The 8,555-nt window shown below is 45.1% G+C and overlaps 1 long non-coding RNA gene across 1 annotated transcript; it reads right to left on the bottom strand.

The window, feature by feature from the left end:
• Positions 1–3,980: 3,980 nt before the first annotated feature.
• On the bottom strand, positions 3,981–7,161 carry LOC310759823. The gene is made up of 2 exons (XR_014546534.1): positions 7,106–7,161; positions 3,981–4,520 (listed from the first exon to the last, which is right to left on the bottom strand). It is a non-coding gene; the product is annotated as an uncharacterized lncRNA (long non-coding RNA).
• Between the last annotated feature and the right edge of the window lie 1,394 nt (positions 7,162–8,555).

The following is an 8,555-nucleotide window of genomic DNA, read 5'->3' on the forward strand; positions in this document are numbered from 1 at the left end:
GCAAAAAAGAAGAAGTGTTGATGGAACATTGGACCTGGGCAGACAGAGGTTGCCAAGGTGATGGGGTGTGTATGTGAAGTGGCAGGAAAAGAGTGTCCTTAGCAAGGTGTGCTGGGAAAAAGAACAAAGACAGAGATCCATCTTTGGCAGGCTGGCTGAAGGGAGACTGGGAGAGATGCCTTTGACTCCAGTGCTGCACTGCTGTGGGGAGACAAGCCCCTCTTGAGAAGACCATGCTGTAAGATCTGGACCCTGCTCCATCCAAACTCAGTATGTGAACAAATCATATTTTTTTAAAGCTATGACAGCCTCTGCTGCATCTTTAATTCTCCAAAGAAGAACAGGCCCTGGTTGAAGTCCAAGCCCCTTGAAATCCTGTGCGTGGCTCAGCAAAGATTGGGGTGGCCTGTAACAGTATATTGTATGCAGGACATGGGTGGCGCTGTGGTCTAAACCACTGAGCCTCTTGGGTTTGCGGATCAGAAGGTCGGCGGTTCAAATCCCCACAATGGAGTGAGCTCCCGTTGCTCGGTCCCTGCTCCTGCCAACCTAGCAGTTCAAAAGCACATCAGTGCAAGTTGATAAATAGGTACTGCTGTGGCAGGAAGGTAAACGGCATTTCCGTGCACTCTAGTTTCTGCTGCGATATTCTGTTGCACCAGAAGCGGTTTAATCATGCTGGCCACATGACCCAGAAAGCTGTCTGTGGACAAATGCCTGCTCCCTCGGCCAGAAAGCGAGATGAGCGCTGCAATCCCATAGCCTCCTTGGCCTGGACTTAACCATCCAGAGGTCCTTTATCTACCTTCTTTACCTATATTAGATGCCACTTTTTATACATAGACAGAGGACTGCTGAAGTGATGAAAGGCATTTGCATGTGCGGGTTTATATTTTAGGGTACCCACCATCTTGTGTTTTTTGCCCTTCTGGCACATTTGAGGTTTGTTTTCATTAGTATGGAAACCCACCAAATCTGAACAAGAGCAAATGATTTGGTGTCATAATCAGCTCATATGCATCAGATGTTTAAAAACGTCCTCATAAAGATGGTTTTTTAAAATAATAATAATAATGCAAGTCTGCAGGTTGCTTTTGATCTTGTACCCAAAAACATTCACCCAAAAATCTGGAGGCTGTTTACTTTCCCAGCTAGCATCTGCAAATATTAATGACATTTCCCAGCAGAAAACTTTATGCATTTAAACGCCATTTTCTTTTTATTACTTTGGCCTTCTGTTTGTATTTTAATTCTCATATTTTCTCAGGCAAGTTGCAAGTTCACACAGCAAGGCAATGAGGCAAAAATAAAGTCTGTGGCCAATGGGGCTGATTACATGTTGGACCTTGAGTACGATCCATATTCATAACTTATAGGATCATACTGATCTCATTTGAGGCTGATTGCGAAAAATGATGGTATGGAAGAAAAACTGGTCAGCTGATCCAACTTATGAAAATTTATGCTAGTATGTCCAGATTCTATTGGATCTGTTTATGCCTTCCTGGGGTCCATCAGAGATTCTACAAAATTCATTTCCAAATAAATTTGGCTGAGAACTTTAGAGAAGATTTCTTCGTATCTCCCACTTATGGCATGGGCTGCTTTGGGCTGGAAAGATACATGCAGGTGTGTAATAATGTGACTAAGAGACTAGAAGTCACTGGTTTGAATCTTACCTGTGCCATTTTTGCAGCCTCCCCCTCCCCATCATTGCCATTGGCAATATGTGGGGGTGGAATAAGAAGAGTTTAGCTTAAAGTTTCATCCACATCTTCTTTGATAATTTGTTTGGGGTGTGAGGACAAAATAATGTCTCTACAAACAAACATAGGGCAGGGAAGAAATATCCCTGATTTCTTCCCCCAAGGGGGGCTGCTGCTTATCTCCATGATCTTAGTGAAGTAGCTAAGGGCTGTTTTTTGGTTTTTGAAAAGTGGTGTTAACATTACAATGAACCCCCTTTGTAGCTTCTTGCTGGCTGCACTTTCTCAAAAATGGCGCAGTGTTGTATTGCATCATGCCATGAAGTTGCACTGCATTACTCCCAAGACTTTCCAGAAAGTGCAGCAGATAATGGTGAGAAGCCATCTCTTTCTGCAGGCTTCCATGAGCTGAACCAACGGGTGTCACGGTCCGTGTTATGGGCAGTCGGAGTCCCGGCTTGGTACGTCAGGACCGGGGTAGAGGTTGGGAAGCAGGAATCAGCAGTCCAGGGGTCAGGAAGCCAAGAGTCCACGAATCAGGAAACCAGGCGTCAGGAAGCCAAGGGTCCAAGAGTCAGGATGCCAAGAGTCCAAGAGCCAGGATACCAGGAGTCAGGAAGCCAAGGGTTCAAGAGTCAGGATACCAGGAGTCAGGAAGTCGAAGCACAGCTAGGTGGGTAGTGTGTTGCTGTGGCAAAGAGCCAGAGGGAAATGCTGGTCTTATATATCTTTCCCGGCCCTTGCCACCAGGAGCTATGAGTCTTCTGTCAAGCCTCACCTGTGCAGCCACCCCTTGCCCTTCCAGGCCAAACTCAGGAAGGCCCCAGTCCTGCGAGTCCCTACCAGTCACAGGGCCTGGCTCCTGAATGTACTCCTGACACTGGGAGTGCCTTGGAAATTATACCCTGCCACTCCCAAGGCATTTCAGGAAATGCAGCAGGAGGCAGGGCAAGCTCGCTGTAGTTGGCCACATTCCCTGGAGCACTTTGGGAGCAAAGTGACATCACGTTGCATCATGCGTAATGTGTCTGAAGAAGCATGGCTGGCAGGAAGTAGGAGGAAGTGCCTCACACCATGTGCAGTGTGGTGATAATAATAATAATAATAATAATAATAATAATAATAATAATATATCATTTATACCCCGCCCATCTGGCTGGAAGTCCTTCCCCAGCCACTCTGGAAGGCTTCCAAAAAAAAAAAAAAAATTAAAATACTGTACTACATCAAACATTAAAAGCCTCCCTAAACAGGGCCGCCTTCAGGTGTCTTCTAAAAGTCTGGTAGTTGTTGTTCCCTTTGACATCTAGTGGGAGGGCATTCCACAGGGCGGGCACTACTACTGAGAAGGACCTCTGCCTGGTTCCCTGTAACTTGGCTTCTCGCAGAGAGGGAACCTTACTGCATGAAGAAACCTTAATGCATGGAGGAAACTCTACATTGGCCCTAGTCATCTTATAAGGTTATGGAACGTCCTCCGTCAAAAAAGGTAGTTCACAGAATTCCTACCCCGGACGACGATACTGCATAAAACCACACCCCTAAATGTTGTGGAAACTGGAGGGAGGATTGCAGCACCAGCAATAATAATAATAATAATAATAATAATAATAATAATAATAATACTGACTTAATTTATAGCATAGTTTTAAGGATTATAATAATGGCATGTGTGGGGTGTGCGTTGAGCACCTGAAAGTGGTGTACAAATGAATGTCATGCACATCATCTGCCTGGTTGGGAGCACCACACCAAAATAAATCAGCCCCACTTGGTATGTGTAAAATCACTCTAGGTCTGCAATCCTGCATCCATTTCCTTCCATGCAAGTTTATTGGATTTCAGGGTGAGGTTTTGTGGTCAAAGACCCATACATTTTGCAACTGGTGAGTATGTTGCGTTGCAGCACACCCCAACAACCCATTAGCAGACTACAATACTAACAAGGGAAGGAGGGACTCAGGTTTATTCACTTCCAGAAAAGGAAGCCTATTTAAAAAGGAGACGTGTGCTCTCCAACAAAGGTGGCAAACCATAGAAGGATTTGAAAACAAAACAAACCACACGCATGTGGATAAACTCATCCTGCGTTTCAAGTTAGACTGTTAGTTTTGCAAGCAGGGAATCTGTTTGTGTGTGCATCCTTAAGTACATAATAGGTTATGAGGATGCTGTATAAACAGAGCGGCTGCATTTTAAAATTAAATATTAAATCAATCATTTCTATCAGCTCCAGACCGCAAGGAACAGTTGCTCTCTAATAGTTAAATGCCATTTAGATTTCAAGGGCTTTGATTTATTGGAAGAAACCTGCTGGGCAGAACATACTGTGGAGCTGATTAATGTCAGTTTCTGTCATCAGTTTCCACTTAGATTCTTGGCCAGCTCCGATATCTCCTCCCTTAAGGATCCAGAAAGAATTCAAGGCCTGATCCAAGAGCCTTTGCTGGCATGGGGTTTGCAGAATGTGGTGCTTGCAAAATCAAGAAGATGAATGGAAGTGGAATTTCATGTTCTCCACCGGACTTGTTTATGTAACTCATTTCTCTGGAGAAAGCTGTCCAACGCTGGGACCACACCAGCAAGGGAAACAAATCAATAGCATGTTCACTGGGTTTGTTACAGATGTCTTGCATTTCCTTCGCCGCTTTTATATGCTCCCTCGTAGGTTGTCAAAGTAGAAAATGTCTAGAGTAAGAACGCAGAGCTACTATTGCTGTCTAGATTTACATTCATCACTGGACTCGTACGTTTCCTCTTACAAATCAGTTGATTGTAAATGCTGATAAGAAGACGAGACATCCGTTGCCTAAACTGAGTTAGTAAAAGAAAGAAGGGAGAGTTCTTTATGATCTGAAGTGTCGGGCTTCGTTAGATGTGTGCGCATGTTGTCTGAAAGTATTGGTTTTTCTTAAATATTATCTGTGCATACTTCTGCTCCTTATTCTTATTTGTTTACATGAAACTTAAGTTCTTAACTATATCAGGACAGCGTAATGTGGAAATAAGAGTCCCATCCTGCTATCAGTGAAATGTGAGCAGTAGTCTTATGGCATAGGACAAGTAAAGCTGATACGAAACAGAACATGCTAAACTCTGTCAATAGTTCACTCGACTGCCAAGAAACTGAATCAATCTGGGAAACGGGAGAGTGTTTGCCATGGGTGAAAAAGTTTGAAAAACTCTCTGGTAGTGATAACAATGTTGTTGCTTTTACCAAGTATATAGTGACTGGACAAAGTCCATGCTTGAAAGGAACTGTACAACAATTGGCATACCCATTGACAATATTCATCTCTAAACAATCAAGCTGGTATTTGGTCACAGATGAGTATTTTTTGCCTGGAGGCTGTGTTGTAAAGTTGCAGACTTTGAAGCCCTGCACAAACGCAACATTATTTGAGCAGCGGGACCTCTCAGGAACCACATCCATCACATCCTCTTAATACAATTTCCCAGGATCTGAAGGAAGTGCTGCATTGATTAACTGGTGCCTTTTACATTATGAGAAGGACCACCGCTTGGTGGTGGAACACAGGAACAAAGTCCCAAGCTAGCATCACCTGTTGTCTGAAACTCTAGACAGCCACCGCCTGTCATTCAATACCTAGACAATACTGAGTGAAATAGATAGACACTATAAAAAGCAGACTCCAATAGCCCTCCTCCTGTTTTTACTTGTACATCTCATCTTTTGATCTAAAACAGGGGTAGCCAAAGTGTCCCCCACCCAAGACGTTACCGCACTACAACTCCCACCATCCATGACTACTGGCCAATGTAGCAGATGGGAGTCAGAGTTCAACAACATCCGCAGGGCATAAGATGGCTGCTACACCTAATTCATAAGGTCTCACAAGATGGTTTGTGGTTGTAAACCACTTGAAACGCCAGAACACAAATTTAAACAATTACAAAAAACCACAGACAAATAAAACACCATGTTCAAACAGCTGAAGCAACAGCTGGCAAATTATAACTGATTAGTTAGACAGTGGAAAAGCTAGCAAGGAGAAAAGCAAGAATGTTGTTGTTTAGTCATTTAGTCGTGTCCAACTCTTTGTGACCCCATGGACCAGAGCACACCAGGCACTCCTGTCTTCCACTGCCTCCCACAGTTTGGTCAAACTCAAGTTGGTAGCTTCAAGAACACTGTCCAACCATCTCATCCTCTGTTGTCCCCTTCTCCATGTGCCCTCCATCTTTTCCAACATCAGGTCTTTTCCAGAGAGTCTTCTCTTCTCATGAGGTGGCCAAAGTATTGGAGTCTCAGCTTCAGGACCTGACCTTCCAGTGAGCACTCAGGGCTGATTTCCTTAAGAATGGATAGGTTTGATCTTCTTGCAGTCCATGGGACTCTCAAGAGTCTACTCCAGCACCATAATTCAAAAGCATCAATTCTTTGGAGATCAGCCTTCTTTATGGTCCAGCTCTCACAAGAATAGATTTCCTCCAATGTTAGCAAATAGCCTTGGGGGAAAAAGTGGCCTTCATCTGGTTATGAAACGCCAACAAGGAAGGGATTCTATGGAGCCGTCATTTCAGAAAAGGCCCTGTTTTAGATGACAGCTCTAGACCAGCCTTTCCCAACTGTGAGTCACAACAGTGGCAAGAGTCGGGCGCGGGTCTGCAATAACTCTGAAGGTGTCAGTGAAGTTAACTCTTTATTCAAAGAAACCAAAACAGTGCAGGCCTAGGGATCACAGCAACCCTTCCCAGTAGGTCTTGCCCCAATGAAGCAGTTGCAAGGACTGAAGGTTCTCACTTTCCCATTGCTCTCCTCCTCTAGTTTCTTCCTGAGCAATCTGAGACTCCATCAAAGCATCTGTCTCTGTTCTGCCCTCTTCATACCTCTTCTGGTTCTAGGAGACCAGGGAGGAGAGGAGCTGGTCACCACAGGAGGGGGAGACCCCCTGGCTTCTTCAGCAGCCCGCCTCATCTCTGTCTCTTGGCCCCCTCCTCTCTAGCCTCCACTTCTGCCTCTGGTTCTGGACTAAGCCCTGACCACTGACCATACTGAGTAGGAATGGTGGGCATTGTAGTCCAACAACATCTAGGAACCTGTCATGGACTGGCTGGAAGCATAGCTGTGGTGAGAGGCACCAGCTGGGGAGCCCCCAAGGGAGGAAGGCTCGGAGCCAGGGGATTGGTGGTGGGGTGATAATGAGTGGTCAGAGGGAGAAGAGTGGGCAGAATGGAAGGAAGGGTTTCAGAAGATGAAGAGGTAACAGGGTTTAGTGAGCAGGAAGAGGCTTTGGCAGGGAGTAGTCCAGAACCAGAGGCAGAAGTGGAAGCTAGAGAGGCTTTTCCTTAGGACCTCCCTATTTTAAATGTTCCCTAAGACTGTCGGGGTGCATTATCAGCACAGAATGAAGATGCTGATGAGAAAGTCTACTTACATCTCCATCCACTTTCTCAGTCACTGAATGATCAAACCAAAGGAGATGGCTATGCCTCTAGAGCCCTAGAGACCAATGAGCCAGCAGAGGGAGGTGTCACAATGAAGGGCATGTCACAAGGACCTCCGCAACCTAGCAACCACCAGCACTCAACTGACACTACTCTCAACTGACACAACCAAGTTTCCTTATATGGCTTTCAATCCATGTTCACCCCAACACATTTTAAGAGGGCACTGGATGTCAATCAGATCGACCAAAGGCCTGGTTAAAAAGGATCCTTTTTGCCTGGTGCCTAAAGGTGTATAATGAAGGCACCAAGCAAACTTTCCTGGGGAGAGCATTCCACAGATGGGGAGCCACTGCAGAGAAGGCCCGTTCTCGTGTTGCCACCCTCCAGACCTCTCGAGAAGGAGGCACATGAAGAAGGGCCTCAGAAGATTATCTCAGGGTTTGGGTAGGTTCATATGGAAAGAGGCAGTCCTTGAGGTATTACGGTCCTGAGCTGTTTAAAGCTCTGTAGGTCAAAACCAGCACTTTGAATTGGGCCACAAAACTAATTGGTAGCCAGTCCAGTTGGACCAGGATCAATGTAATATGCTCAAACCGTTTTGCTCCGGTGAGCAACCTGGCCACTGAACTCTGCAACCAAGGAGCCAGCAGAGGGAGGTGTCACAATGAAGGGCGTGTCACAAGGACCTCCACAACCTAGCAACCACCAGCACTCAACTGACACTACTCTCAACTGACACTACCAAGTATCCTTATATGGCTTTTAATCCATGTTCAGCCCCAACACATTTGAAAAGGGCATTGGATGTAAATCAGTTCTCAGCATTCTTATTATCCAACTACAGGTCCCAGCATTCTTTGGGGGAACTGGTGTAATTTTAATGTGTGTTGCATGTGCTTTAAATGTAGAATTTGGACCTGCCCTGAATCAACGCTCAGGACACTAGGATGTAAGCCTGTTTTTGACTTGACAAATGCAGGAGGAGGCTGGGTGCACCCTAGGGGAGAGAAAACCGCTGCCACTCCTGTTTTAACATTACATTTATATATGCAGCCTATGGGAGCCATGAATAGTTTCAGCATAAAATGTAAATAGTTAGCATGCTGCTGAAAGGGGATTTAAATAACAGTAACCAATGCAGAATACATTAATTATTCGGAAATGTCCCCAAATCATCATTAAAAACTCCCATGGTCAACAAAAAAATAATTATAATGCACTTATTCGCCTTAAGCCTATAATAGTAATGGTTATGCCAGTGCAGAACATGTCTTGGGAATTAATGGGCAGCTGGAGCTAATGGCTGACAGTTGCAGTGCTGGCCTCACCCATTCCCAGGCAGCCATTAATCCTCAGGAAATGCCCTGTGCCTCAGTCATTACCGACGAAATCTCTGCCTATTTTTCACTTGGTTTTATGTGCCTCGGCAGGATCCAG

Source organism: Podarcis filfolensis (genome assembly GCF_964270895.1).
Source record: "Podarcis filfolensis genome assembly, chromosome: 3".
NCBI lineage: Eukaryota > Metazoa > Chordata > Lepidosauria > Squamata > Lacertidae > Podarcis > Podarcis filfolensis.